Source organism: Capsicum annuum, chromosome 12 (genome assembly GCF_002878395.1).
Source record: "Capsicum annuum cultivar UCD-10X-F1 chromosome 12, UCD10Xv1.1, whole genome shotgun sequence".
NCBI lineage: Eukaryota > Viridiplantae > Streptophyta > Magnoliopsida > Solanales > Solanaceae > Capsicum > Capsicum annuum.
In genome coordinates this window covers 231,962,696-231,978,894 of record NC_061122.1, presented here as the reverse complement: position 1 = coordinate 231,978,894, position 16,199 = coordinate 231,962,696, and the positions used below count along the sequence as shown (strand labels likewise).

At 35.3% G+C, this 16,199-nt stretch overlaps 1 pseudogene; it reads left to right on the top strand.

Annotated features, from left to right (window-relative positions):
* The first annotated feature begins 256 nt into the window (after nucleotides 1-256).
* LOC107851786 lies at nucleotides 257-2,993 on the top strand (annotated as a pseudogene).
* The last annotated feature ends 13,206 nt before the right edge of the window (nucleotides 2,994-16,199 follow it).

Here is a 16,199-nt window from a genome sequence, read left to right as displayed (position 1 = left end):
ACAACCTGTTTGACTTGTGAATGACAAATTTTTCTCTACCAAGTGTGAATGTATAAGAGAATGAGGAAAAAAATAAGAAAGTAACACAAAATACCAGTATATTTTAAGGAAAAAAAAACTAAAAAGGAAGATTTTCCACCACTTTTTAATTAATCTTGTTTCTTTCTGAAGGAACTTATTTTCTGTATCATAGATGTGTATTACGTGGATAAATTTTATTTTTTTTAAAAAAGACAAGAACATAACAACCCAAATTTGTCTTGATAATGAGAACATTTTCTCTGATATAATATGAAGAGACAAAGTGTGAATGAGAGGGAGTAGTCGAATTTGCAACATTTGATGAAAACACGTTTCCCTTTTGGTATTTAATGATGAGTTACGTACAATATAAAATCCTGTGAACCCTCCACAATTACTTCATTGAATACCAAAATAATAAACTCAAAATATGATGATGGTTCCCAACCAAATATTCTCTTATTACTTGGTCTATTCACTCTTTTATATCTCTTTACAGTTACTTTTGCTTCCGGTGAGGAAGCAACTGCCCTCCTTAAATGGAAAGCAACTTTCAAGAACCAGAATAATTCCTTATTGGCTTCATGGCAACCAGGTTCTGATGCATGCAACGACTGGTACGGAGTTTCATGCATTAATGGTAGGGTGAACACGTTGAGTATCACGAATGCTAGTGTCTTTGGTACACTCTATGCTTTTCCGTTTTCATCTCTCCCTTTTCTCGAGTATCTTCATCTTACCATGAACAATTTGTCTGGCACCATCCCACCTGAGATTGGTAATCTCACTAATCTTGTCTGTCTTGAGTTGCATATCAATCAAATTTCGGGGACAATCCCATCACAAATCGGTTCACTAGTCAAGCTTCAGATCCTCCGCATATTTGGCAACCATTTAAATGGTCCCATTCCAGGAGAAATAGGTTACCTAAGGTCTCTTACTAGTCTATCTTTGGGCGGGAACTTCCTTAATGGCTCTATTCCTGCTTCATTGGGGAATTTGAACAGCTTGTCCTATCTGCTTCTTTATGATAATCAACTCTCTGGCCCAATTCCTAGTGTGTTGGGGAATCTGAAAAATCTCAACGATCTGGTATTACGCAATAATCAACTCTCTGGCCCAATTCCTAGTGTGTTGGGGAATCTGAAAAACATCAATTATGTGCAATTATCCAGTAATCAACTCTCTGGCCCAATTCCTAGTGTGTTGAGGAATCTGAAAAACCTCAAAGGTCTGGTATTATCATATAATCAGCTCACTGGTTCAATTCCGTCTTCCTTTGGAAATTTGAGAAACATGCAAACTCTGTTTCTCGGCAACAACAATCTGATTGAGGAAATTCCTTCATGTTTTTGTAATTTGACATCACTGAAAATCCTGCATTTGTTTAGAAACAACCTCAAGGGAAAAATTCCATAATGCTTGGGTAATATCAGTAGCCTCCAGTATGTGATGATCTCACATAATAATCTCAGTGGAGAGCTCCCGTCGTCTATTTGCAATTTAACATCACTACAAATTCTAGATTTGGGTACATTCCGCAATGTTTTGGCGACATGAGTGGTCATCTTGAGGTTCTTGATATGCAGCACAACAATCTTTCCGGTACTCTTCCAACAACTTTTGGCGTTGGATGTGCACTCTAAAGCTTCAATTTGCATGGAAATAAGCTAGAGGGAAAAATTCCACGATCCCTGGAAAATTGTCGACGACTGGAAGTTCTTGATTTAGGGGACAATCTCCTCAATGATGCATTTCAATGTGGTTGGGAACTCTTCCTAAGTTGCGAGTTTTAAGCTTGAGATTGAATAAGTTGCATGGACCCATTAGAACTTTAGGAAGTGGAAACATGTATCTTGAGCTCCGAATCTTAGATGTCTCTTCCAATGCCTTCACGGGAAACTTACCGACGAGTCTGTTTCAACATTTAAACGCCATGAGGAAAATTGATCCATCAAAGAAGGCACCGAGTGATCATGAAAGATATGGATATAACCAAAACTCCATAGCTGTCGTAACAAAGGGAATGGAGCTTGAAGTTGTGAGAATCTTGTTTTTGTACACCACTATTGATCTTTCAAACAATAAATTTGAAGAACATATTCCAAGTATCATAGGTGATCTCACTGCACTCCGCATTCTAAATTTATCTCATAATGGATTGCAAGGTCATATTCCACCATCATTTGGAAGATTATCTTCAGTTGAATCACTGGACCTGTCAGGTAACCATCTTGTAGGAGAGATACCAGCACAGTTTGCTTCTCTTACATCTCTCGAAGTCTTAAATCTCTCCTACAATCATCTCGAAGGGTGCATTCCTCAAGGAAATCAATTTCATACCTTTGAGAACAATTCATATGAAGGTAATGACGGATTACGTGGATTCCCACTTTCAAAAGGTTGTGGTAATGACGGTCATGATTCAGCATCAGAGAAAACTTATGCTGAATCTACGCTTGATGAAGAAAGCAACTCTGAATTTCTGAATGATTTTTGGAAGGCCGCTCTTATGGGGTATGGAACCGGACTGTGTATCGGATTATCCATAATATATATATATCTTGATCTCAACTGGAAATATGAAGTGGCTTGAAATTGTTGAAGAGCTGGGACACAAAATTATGATGATAAGGAGAAAGAAGCAGCGAAGGCAAAGGAACTACAGAAGAAGAAATAACCGCTTCTAGAAAATTTACCAATGGAGAAAAATTTGATTTCAGGAACTTACAGGTATTCAAGCTGAGCTAAACAACTAATGGATACTCTCTCCGAAGCATATTCTTCTTATTGATAAGTGTTTTTCAAATTTCAGATGTCAAGGATAAGAAGACGTTGGCGCGGTGGAGTTGGTTACTCCTATTGTTCACTAATAAGCTTTATTTTGAGAGATGTATGCATCTACATTTGTTCTTCTTTAGTTTGTATTAATCTACTTACGCTTTATAAACTTAATATATTTTTCAAGTTCATATGCTCAAACTTTGAATGTCTCGTTACATAATCCCAAAAGGAAGACAATAGCTCAAGCTATTTAATTCATAATTTCAAACCATATTTGTTTCGCAAACAGAAATAAGCTTTCTGGACCACCTATTCCTGAAGAGATTGGCTATTTGTGGTCTCTTACTGATCTACGTCTGGCCAGTAAGAAATTTGAAGCAATGGATGTTTACTTAGAAGCTTCAACTTGCATGGCTAGGGGTGTACATAGGTCGGGTTTATTTGTTTTTTACGGAAAAAAAGGAAAGAAAATCAAACCAATCATGTTGGTTTATTAAAACTATAAACCAAATTAAACCAACATAAAATTGATTTTTTCGGTTTAGGTTTTAATTGGTTTTTTCATTTTTGTTTTTAATCTTTAGTTTTTACAATTATGTTATGATTGAAGACTAGATCAAATATGTTTTCACTCATGTGTTAATGAAAAATTACAATTATGAAAAAAAAATGAAAAATTACTCTTTGGGCTACTTAAATATACTTGACTAGATCAATTATTGGTCTAGTAAAGTATTCTTTTTCAATAAAATAGGTCCACATAAATAGATGTCTAATCAAGTATAAGGACTTTCTTATGCAAGCTTTGGAATTTTACATCAAATTGAATGAATTTGTGTGATGTAGCTTTCTTTGAAATTTCTACGTCAAGACTTGAAAAATACAACACATCTCCCACTTACAATTCATTATCTTTCTTGGCTTAATCTCCTCCGATCTTTAATTTCTTTTTTTTTTTTTTGAGGGAGGTACAACCCATTAACAACGTGTTCAATTGAACTCATTTTTCTCATACACGAAACACAAATATATTATGAATCCTCACATTTCAGGCATGAAACGATTTGACAGCTTTATTTTATTTAAAAAGTAAATGTAGATGTATTTAAAAAGTAAATGTAGATGTACTTGGACAAGAAAAAATAAAACAATTTAGTTTCTTAGACAAAATAGGCCAAACTGGCATTTTCCTTGGCAAGACTAAAGACTAAAACATTGACTAAGAGAATGAGTTGGAATTGATTAATATGAAGAATAATGTTCAAACACATACAAACAAGCATATGGAGATAATTCCTGACCTAATTTCTCCGAATTTTGTTGATCCGGCCCTAATTTATCCCCTAAGTTCAATAACAGTGGTGTTCGGGTTAACTTGTGTATTGAATACGTGCTACCTTTCACCATCAAATGCATATCAGATAACTCAGACACCACCATAACTATGGCAGATTGAAAAATCATCTGACTTTTATTTGTCTAGGGTGAGATTTAAGCCTTATATTCCTGTGCCTTCACCAATTTCTTCGACAATTACGCCACTTATTGATCATTAGATTGAAGCTCCGTCAGACTTAATTTTCTTTCTGTTAACTTGGGAAAATGTAATATTTTGAGTTTTGATGATGATGATATATATACCACAAGCAAAAGAAAAACAAGATGAGCACATAGATTTACATGGTAACCCTTGCGGGAAAAACCACGGGCAGAGGCAGAAGAATTTCACTATATATATATATATATATATCAAGTTTACTATGATTTTATTGATAATAGCTGAATTGACGGAGGAACATATTGTCGGAGTTTGTGACCCAAATTCTGTTGATCCGGCCTTGAAAAGTTCGCAGTGCGACCCATGTGTGTGATTTTTCATGGGGTCTGTGGCGGTAGAGTAGGGATCGGGCCGATAAGCCTGTATGTTTTTGGGCATAGGATTTATTTGTACACACGTATTATATAAGTGCAATTCGTGGGTCGTTTTTGGACGTTCAGAAAATTCGTCATTCTCCTCATTGTACTCCTCTCCATTATAGTGAAATTCCTCTGCCTCTGCCCATGATTTTTCCCGCAAGGGTTTCCACCTAAATCTATGTGCTCATCTTGTTTTTCTTTTGCTTGTGGTATTACTTATTCTGTCCGATCATAACAAATATTAAGCGTGCAAGGGAAAAAAATACTGACCATTGACTTAGAGAATGACATCTTCTAAACTTGGAATTGGATAATATGAATGAAGAAACTTCAAACACATACAAACAAGCATGTGGACATAATTCCTTCCCTGATTTCTCTGAATTTTGTTGATTCGACCCTGAAAAGTTCGCGGTGCGATCCATGTTCCCGAGCCGAGGCCCTGGCCGCGATGGGCATCCCGAATCATCAAGGACCGAGAGACCCCTATAACTCCCCAAACCCAAACCCACTAGTGACAGTTTGAACTTTGGCCCACATCGATAAGGCTGACACAGGAGCGGCTCTGATACCATTCAGTCACGACCCGAGCCGAGGCCTTGGCCGCAACGGACATCCTGAACCATCAATGCCCAAGAGACCCCTGTAACTCCCCACCAACCCACTAGTGATATTGTCTGCTTTGGGCTCAGGCCCGCACGACTTTAAAACGCGTCACTAGTGAGTAAGACTTTCTTACTTATATACCCAGTATCCCTCCTGTGTTTTGCCGATGTGGGACTCCTTCCTAAGTTGGGGTGTTACATCTCGGCACCCATAAGACTCATTATTAGTCTATGAATAATTTGTGTTTCAATAAAATAAACTGAGACCATCGTTTGTGCTATTATCTATGAACAAATAAGAGAAAAGGATATTTTTATAGTTCAAACTAACTACACACGATGCTTGATGATTAGAGTAAAAAATACGTTCTGTTAATGAGAGGTAACATCAAATGAAAATTCAAAGGGATATGGATTTGTTTGTTGTAGTTTTCATATGAAATTTCCACAGTAAGAATTACAAAGTCTTTCTTGACTTCATTTTTGTGTGTTGTAGCTTTCAAATGAAATTTCCACAGCAAGACTTACAAAGTCTTTCTTGACTTCATTTTCCTACTCTTTTAGCTACTTAAATATGCTTGATTAGATCATAGTAAAGTATTCTCTTTTTAATAAAATCGGACCACATAAATAACTGTCTAATCAAGTATAAGGATTTGCCATTTGTTTTGTTTTTTCCTATTTTTTTCTTTTGCAAGCTTTGGAATTTTACATCAAATTGAATGAATTTTTGTGATGCAGCTTTCTTTGAAATTTCTATAGCAAGAATTTTGTGACTTTAATCTTATGAAAAGTAAGTGTAGTTCAAAATATATTAGAGATAACGTTAGTCTAAGACTGGATATGCTCCACTAGTCTAAAGATGAGAAATAGGGTGGCAAACGGGCGGGTTGAGTCGGATATGGATAGGTTAAAAGTGGGTCATGTCAAAATGGATAAAATATCCAACCCAATCCATATTTGATTATGGATAAAATGGATAAACCCAATGGATAATATGGATATCCATATTATCCGTTACTTCTTATTATGTAAAGAAAAAAGTACTCTTATATTACAAGAAAAACTACATGACTTAGCAAACATAAATTTTTAATTATTTAATTTAGCTTAAGTTTTGATTAATTACAATCCATAGGCTCTTTTGCTAATTAAATACTCTCCATAACCTCTCTCTTTTATTTTTCCCTTAACTTTCTCTTTTTCTCTCTTTTTTTTCTTTTCCAACTATTTTTTCTTCTCTTTTTTTCTTTTTCCCTTTTCCTTTTTTTTCCTTTTCCTTTTTTCTTTTTCGTTCTCATTTTTTCTTTTCCATTTTTTGTTTTTTCTTTATTTTTTTCATTTTGTTACTTTTTTTTCCCTTTTTCGTATTTTCTTTTTTCATTTTGCTTTGTTTGTTTATTCTTTTTTGTCATTTTTTTGGTATTTTTTCTCTTATTTTTTTTTATTGTTGTTGTGTTTTATATTTATTTGTATCATGCTATATACTTCAAATAAATTTATTATTTGTATTTGAATAGTTTAAATGTAAATATTTATAATTTATTATTTATATTTGTACACAAACAAGTGTATGAGTTTATTGTATTTGTTTGTTTAAAATGTACAAATATGCATGCATCATTTATAAAAATGTATCGTTAGTATTTGTATGTCAAATTTATCATTTGTATTTGTATATAAACAAGTACCATTTGTATAGTTCAAGTTGTATAAACATGTATTATATTTTATACAATTATATCAATAAAAATAAAAATATAAATGATAGCATGACTATAAAATAAAAATACAAAATGCAATTATATCAATAAATATAAAAATATAAATACTAGCTTGAACTATAAAATAAAAATACTCATACAAGTGCAAACTATAAAATACAAATACAATTGTATCTATGAATATAAAAATATAAATGATGATGCATATAAAAATACAATAAGCGATTGTGGTATTTTTTTTCCTCGACGTAGCAATATTTTTCAAAAGTACAAAAAAATTAGAAAAGAAAAAAGAAGAAAGAAAAAATACAAAAAAAAAAAGAATAAAGAGGAATAGAAGCTAGAGATAGAAGCTAGAGAAAAAAAAAGTGAAAGAAAGAAACAAAAATAAAAATAGAAAAAAAAGGGGGAAGGGGAAGAAAAAGAAAAATGACAAATAAAAGTTAAAAAAGGAAAAAAAGAAGAGATAGAAATTAACATAGAAGAGAGAAAAAAACGAAAAGAAAGAAACAAAAAAGGGAAAAAAGGAAAGAAGAAAAAAAAAGAGAGAAAAGGGTGGTTCAAATTATTTAAATGAAAAAAGTCAATTTTTTTTTAAAAAAAGAATTTCAATTTTTTTAAAAAAAGTTATGAAAATAAAAATTTTAAAATTGGAAAATATTTTCTATTTTTTTAAAAAAATATTTTTGGAAAAAAAAATTCTTCATTCCAAACACACCCTTAATAAGTATACGTTAGACATTGCTACATCTCCACACATGTCATACTTTAATTTAAAAAAAAAAAGAAGTTCAAAAAAAAATTTAAAAAGTTATGAAAATAAAAATTGAAAAAATGGAAAATATATTCTATTTTTTGTAAAAAAATATTTTTGGAAAAAAAGTTATTCATTTCAAACACACCCTTAATAAGTAAGGGTTTTGAGCTGTAGGTGATAAAAGATTTTTAAAATGAGGTGTGGGTGACAAAAGTTTTAATTATTGAGTGGAGGTTACAATTAATTTATTATGGATTAAGATAGTTGTGAAAGTTTCAAAATAACCCACAAGTTTTTTAATTTTATACTTTGATCCAAATGTTTACCCATATAACTGAAAACGGAGGGAGAAAAAGGCGCCTTTCTCTCTCTTCCATTGTTATTTTCTCTCTCTTCCATTGTTATTTTCTCTCTCTTAGCAATTTTTGTTGTTTATTGTTGCTGCTGCTTTATTCATCATCTTCTGCTTCATTATCATCACCTTCTACTTCATTATTATCTTCATCTTCTTCTTGTTGACCATTTGTTGTTGTTGTTGTTACTGTTGCTATTTGACCAATTTCTTAGGTCAATTTAGTTTCGAACATCACTTTCCACTTTGGAATTACTTCATAAGAGACCTTGGTAAGTCAAATTATGATTTTTAGTTGAATTTAACATCTGGATAACTGCTATTGTGTTGTTTTGATAGAACCCGATTATGAATCCAACATAAGATCCATCTATTTAAACAGATAAATAATCTGTTGCAATAAATGATACACCTGTTTAAACAGAAGACTGATATGTTGGATTCATGTTTAAACAGATGGGTTATCTGATGCAATACATGACCCATCTGTTGCAACAGATTATTTTTCTGATACGACATGATAAATATCTGTTTCAACTGATTGTAACCTGTTGCAGCAGATCTTGAACACGATTCCAACAGAAGTATTGTTTGTTGCAACAGGATAAATATCTGCTACAACAGATTAATAACCTCTTGCAACAGGTAAGTCATCTGTTGCAACAGGTTAATTATCTGTTGTAACATGTCACTCATCTGTTGGAACCAGCTTCAAAGGTGATTTAGTACTGTAACATCAATCCCATCAGGCGCATCATCTGTTGCAACAGATATTCAGGAGCGTAACATGAATCCCAATAGGTAAGTAATCTATTGCCACTGATCACTTACTTGTTGCAACAGATTACGTATATGTTGGGATACATTTACGACACTATGAAATCACTATCAACTTTTTTTTAACAAATAACTTTATTTAGGTACCAACGATGGAGGGATCAATAACAATAGGGGTGGATTGTCATGGTCAATGGATCGAGAAGAACAATCAATATGTATGGCATTGGAGGAGGGTGAAATGCTAGAGACGATAGCTATGACAGTCCAAAGTAATGTTTTGTATGATGATTTTGTGAACTTAATCATCAGCTTTTGTGGACTGAATTGTCAACCAGAAAAACTCACCATCAGCTACATACACAACTCTTTTGAAAATCAGAGGGTGCTGCCTTTCAAGATAACCGATCAGGTTCGGTTGCATGCTTATCTAAGTGATTCAACCAAGCCGGTTTTAAGGGTGTACATGGTTGAAAAGACGAGAGAGAATGAGAAGGACGAAGAATAACAAGAAAACTTCTTTAATGATGGGTTGGATGATCTAGACATGAATATTCCAGATAATGATCAAACACCTACGCCCGATGATGCGACCAATACGATGTGCAGTTCTTCTCAATCGACACAATCTGGAAATCTTCAAGACGACGGGACCGACTTTTTTATTGGAATGTCATTCAAGGACAAGAATGAACTATATACCACTTTGTTTATTTCTTGCTTGAAAAAAGATTTCAGACTAAAGAAGGTGATTAATTCGAGTTGTGTCTTTTGCTTCAAATGTACTAATTCGAACTGCAAGTGGTGGCTGAGAGCGGTGAAGTACGCAAGTTCTAACCGATTCATCATTCATAAACATGAAAAGAATCACACATGTGGTTCGGAGCACATCTCCGAGAAAAATCCTCACGCCACAGCAAAGATCCTCGGTGAATATTTCAGGAGTAGTTTCCCCGATGGCAAAGGCCCTTCAACAAGGGCTATGGCCAATCAACTCCTTACGGATTTGAGTGTCCTGGTCAGTTATTGGAAGATATATAATTCCATGGGGATTGCCAAGGACCTGTTTAGGGGGACACTCGAGCATGAGTATGCAGTCCTAGATGCCTACCGTTACATGATTGAGTCCACAAATCGCGGAAGTAAGACGACATTGCATCTGGATGAAAACGGAAGGTTCAAGTACTTTTTTGTATCCTATGGTGCTCGACATTTAAGAAAAGTCATAGCCGTCGGCGGTACCTTCTTGAGGAGCAGGTATAATGGAGTTCTGCTGGTGGTGGTGGCGCAGGATGTGGAGAATCACATCTTTCCTGTCGCTTTTTGTGTAGCGGACAAGGAACGTGATGCCTCTTATGGATTTTTTTTGAACAACTGCAAAGCTGCATCGAAGATACCGAAGAGTTGTGTTTTGTATCGGATAGGCATCCAAGTATTCCAAAGATGGGTTCCCTTTTGTTCACTTCAGCTTACTTTGGTTGCTGCATCAGGCATCTTGGAGAGAACATCCGAAAAAACTATCACAACGAAAGGGTCGTCACCCTTTTTTATAGAGCAGCTAAAGCATATAGTAGAGAGGAGTTTTTAGACCATTTCAATCAAATAGCAGATGTGAATCCCAAGGCAGCAAAATTTCTCGCACGTGTCGGGTTCGAGAGATGGAGCCGGGCATTCTATCCCGCAGATAGGTACATTCTTATGAATTTAATGTCTTGTTTGATTTACTAGTTTAGTATGATGTCGTACTAAGTGATTCATTCGTTCTTTTGTATAGGTACAATATTATGACATCAAACATAGCCGAATCGGTGAATTCATTGTTTGGAGATGAAAGAGAATTTCCCATCAAGGCTATGTTTGAAATATTAAGCAAGAAGTAGAGCAAATTTTTTAACAAAAGGTGTGTGCAGTTCAAGTGCCTAGAAAACAGAACCCGATTTGTTCTCGAAATCAAAAAACTAATATCAACGAACGTCAGCTTGGGGAATAGGTTATTATCTCATAAAATAGCAGATTACAAGTTCAGCATCACCGGTTATGGTGATGCTACCACGATCGATCTTCAAACAAGATCATGTACGTGCAGAGTTTTTGACTTGGACAAGATACCTTGTCCACATGCTATGGCAGCGCTTCGAGCTCAATACGGTCATAAATGTGGACCTGAAATTTATGAGCACTCCTCTCAATATTATTCGATGAAAAAATATGAAATGACATATAGTGGGCATATTACTCTGGTGCCTCCCGAAGAATCTTAGATTGTTCCTGCAGAGCTTATGGGGAGATTAATACCTCCTCCATATATTGATCCAAGCACTATCAAACCGGGAAGAAAGCCATATAAGAGAAGGTGTGGAGTTGGAGAATCATTTTCATCAAGAAGAAACAAGTGCTCCATATGTAAGTGCGCTGGCCACAAAAGAACTACATGCTCGAATCGTAATCCACCATGATAGTAATTGAAGAAACTTGTGTTGTTGTTTGTTTGTTGTGGATTTTTATATATTTGACTCATTGTTGTGAACCTAATATATTTTTTAATAACTTGTGCATCAATAAAAAGAGGCAAAACATGAACTAAATAATACAGCAAACCACAAATACTGTCAACAGTTCCATCAAACTGGAATCTTTTCCTCCAACAGATGACAAATCTGTCGAAACAGATGGATAATTTGTTGACAGAAAACCACAAATGACCAATCTGTTCCAACACATGGACCATTTGTTAAAAGAACTCAAAAGCCAAAATTGCTGGTGCTACTGGATCCAACATTGCTCCTTGCCTCCAACCGTTGACATGCTAACATAAATGTATAGAAGAAATAGACCGAATGAAAAGTGAATAAGAATAAAAAAGCCAAAGTCGGCTAAAAGTAAATATTTTATTAAACGAAAAATAGCATACATCCAATATAGAAAAATTAAAATACACAGGCTAAAAGAAAAAAACACATTCTAATTATTATTATTATTATTATCATCACCATCATCATTAATGACAACAGACCAATCAACTGGCAGCAACAGGCCCTCATCAGCCTCTGCATCTCTCTGAACATAGTCGCTCTCACAGCGACGAACTCCCTCTGCAGATCATTAACCTACCTCTGAAGTTCCCTCACCATGTCGCACAAAATAGCAATATCCCAAACAGGATCAACCATTTCTAGAACGCGCATACATGAATTGACAAATGTAAAGAAAAGAGTCTAAATGCAATACAACGAATACTACAAATTGGTAGATTCACACCATAGAAGAAAACTTACCTCAACGAGAAAGGAATATGGTTTTTTGAAGAGAAGTGGTTGAAGATGTCACACGAAAAGAAAAAATGCAAGAAATAAATATAGTTTAGCAGAAAGAAGATTCAAGAATATTAAGGAGGGACCTATTTATAGAGGATTGAATCTGGATGTGTGAGGACAAAAGGCACGTCTGTTCATCTTCATTGTATTAATTACATTCAAACTGGTGGCATTTTGTATCATGTGAAAAGTCGCAACTTTTTTCTTTTTGATTAATTAATAATAATACTTCTCACCATTTCGAAACGTCGACAACGTATATTTTTTAGCAGTTGCAACAGAAAGTTGGGATTAGAATCTGTTGCAACAGATGGTCTGTAGTCTGTCAAAACATATTTATCATCTGTTGCAACATATGGATTATTTGTTTCGACAGATGTCCATCTGTTGGTGGAGATTTTTTAATTCTTTCAAAAGATGATTCACCAGTTGCAACAGATGGAGATATCAGTTCATCAGCTGTTTTGAATGTGTTAGATAAAATGTCACGACTCTGCACCTCTTTTTTAAGAGTCATGACATGCGTGGAGATGAATAAAAATTGTCTGGTCTGTTGCAACAGATGTACCATCTGTTGCAATATATGTGTTGCGATAAATGGACCATATGTTGGGAGAGACGTTTTGATCTCTTCCAAAAGCTGATTTATCAGTTGCAACAGATGGATATTTCATTCATCGGCTATTTTGAATGTGTTGAAATAAAAAGTCACGACTCTTCACACCTCTTTTTTAATAGTCATCATATGCGGGCAGATAAACAACAAGTCCTGATGGGGTAGGAAGAATAAGGTGCGTGCAATGGATCCACCTTCATGTGTGGGGAGTTATGTAAATATTATTGATCAGGCTACCATGACAGAAACACATAAACTGCAATGATTTTGTGAACGCAGTTTTTACCGGTTAGACGCTGATCCTTCAAACAAGATCTTGCATTGTACAGTTTAGTTTGATAGGTGTGAACTGATAAGGCTGAAGGGTTCCAAGACGGTGGTGTCGATACCCTGCTATAATTTAATGATGGTCTATGCTCATGTTTTTGTGTCAGTTTGGGGAAGGGTTTAAGTTTTTGGCGGCAGTGTAAATATCCAATAGCGATTGGACCGATTTTAAGGGCGCAATGGACTTCTTGAAAGGCCTTCGAAGCCTCGCAATACAGCATACAATAATGGAACCAATAGAAATTCCCTTGATCCATATTTATATGGATGGGTTGTTGGAGGAGACTTTTATAAGACAGAAGGCACTTGGGAGAATACCCGTGCGGGAAGAGAGAGGTTGAGAAGGCCATATATCATCTCAGTCCTTGTTTAAGAGGAAACACAGGGTAGGAAGGAAAAATGTAGAGAAATTGGATGCGGAAATTGACATGAAGAATGAAAAAATTAGATGAGCTGTAAATGTAAAAGTGTATCCAAAAGTGAAAGTCCATCAGTCGTTGCAGAAAAAAGTGAATGGTCGACAAGTCTGGAGCTGGACACTTTGTTAGAGAATGCAACTAGTGAGCATGGCCTGAACGAAGACCCACAAAGTGTAGGACCAAAACTCTAAGGAAGAAGCTTCGCGAGCACAAAAGGTGGTAAGATTGTCGGTCAGAATTAAATTCTGAACTAACAACTCCTAAATTAAAAATTCGGGATCAAGCCAAGGCGTTAATTTCTAAAGTCTAACTTGAATGCCATGCCTTCTGTTTGTGGCCATGATCAGGTCAATGGCAGTAGAAACAAAAAGGTTCGAAGTTGGGCAGAAATCCCATGCCTTATTGTTTCCACTACCTTTGACCTGACCATAGCCATAAACAGAAGGCATGGCATGCAAGTTTAACTTGAGAAATTGTCACCTTGGCTTGATCCCGTATTTTTAATTCAGGAGTTGTTGCTTCAGGTTTCAATTCTGACCGACAATCTTACCACCTTTCGTGCTCGCGAAGCTTCTTTCTTAGAGTTCTCGTCCTGCACTTTGTGGGTCTTCGTTCAAGCCACTCTCGCTAGTTGCATTCTCGAACAAAGTGTCCAGCTCCAGACCTGTTGACCATTCACTTTTTTCTTCAACGACTGATGGACTTTCACTTTTGGATACACTTTCACATTCGTAGCTCATCCAGTTTTTTCATTCTTCATGTCAATTTCATCATCCAATTTCGCTACACTTTTCCTTCCTACCCTGTGCTTCCTCTTAAATAAGGACTGAGATGATATATGGCCTTCTCAACCTCTCTCTTCCCGTACGGGTATTCTCCCAAGTGCCTTCTGTTTTATAGAAGTCTCCTCCAATAACCCATCCATATAAATGTGGATCAGGGGAATTTCTATTAGTTCCATCGTTGTATGCTGCATTGCCAGGCTTCGGAGGCCTTTCAAGAAGTCCATTGCGCCCTTAAAATCAGTCCAATCACTATTAGATATTTACACTGCCGCCAAAAACTTGAACCCTTCCCCAAACTAACACAAAAACATGAGCATAGACCGTCATTAAATTGTAGCGGGGTATCGACACCACCGTCATGGAACCCTTCGGCCTTATCAGTTTGCACCTATCAAACTAAACTGTACAATGCCATATTTACTCTAGCCTTTAATGCTGGCCGGGCAAAAGTAGATCCAGTTTCACTTTCTTTTATCTGCAAATAAGAGAAATACATTTGATGTCAAAAAATATAAGGACAAAAAGAACATTACAAAAGGATAACACAAAATTGAGTGAATCAACAAATGACCAATCCGAATTTTTGATGCAACAGATTACCCATTTGTTCAATCGATGAGGTATCCATTGCAACAAATGGATGACATGTTGGAACAGATGGTTCATCTGTTGAAATAAATCAAACCAGCCTTAATACTTAGTTTGATATCTTCAAACAGTTGTTCCGTCTGTACAAAAGGGTAACACAAAATAGATTGAATCAACAGATGACCAATATGATGCAACAAATTACCTATCTGATTCATCAGTTGCAATAGTTGAGGAATCTGTTGCAACACCACCAACAACAGCATCAACAACAAAAAAACAACACCATATGTTCCAATACCATCCACAACACAAACATCACATGTTCCAACACGACCACCATCCCTAACAACAGAACCACCAAAGTACCAAACAAAAGACAAAAAAAAAACTAACCTGACAACAAGGCTTTTTAAGTTCTCCCAACAGATGACTTTTTTCGCATATTTTAATAAAAACATTGGTTCGTTCATTCAAGACTTCAAGTCACCTTTCCTTAAATTTTCTAAATAAATAGGAAACTGGTAATGGGTAAATCATTAATAGCAGCAAATGTAAATATCTAATTTATATGACAGACAAAGAAGAAGACGAGATGGAAAGAGCAATAGTGAGCCATACCTACAATGTTAAAAAAGCAAAGGGATCAGAACATCAAGTTCAGTCGAGAAAAGATCTTGATTGGTTCAGATCCGAAAGGATCCTCATCCAAAAGAAAAGAGGAAAGAGGGGAAAAAAGGAAAGAAAGAGAATTGAGAATTAAAAAGAGTGGTGATACATGCATGAGTTAAGTAGGGGTTTTAAATTCATAAATAACTTTTGAGGGGCACGAGGAGATGACGACATTGAAAAGACCAGACAAGACTACCCATTCAGGAGATTTTTGAGTTATCCAAGTAGTACGGATTAATATTTTTTACCACCTTAGTATTTTAACTTTTTTTATCTCAGAAAGGAAATACCTTAAATTGCTTTAAAAAAGAGGAGCTTAAAACATCTAAGTGCAACAGATGACAGATGAAAATTTCTGATTGGAAATTTCCAAAGCTCGGTTATCTGTCACAACAGACGACTTAATATGTTTGATAATTTACAACTAGTTTTTAATCTATTGCAACAGATTACCTATTCTGTTTGATTTAATCCAACAGAAATGGCATCTGTTGTAACAGGTTTAACATTTGTTTATATATAATTTCAATTGAGTTCAAAT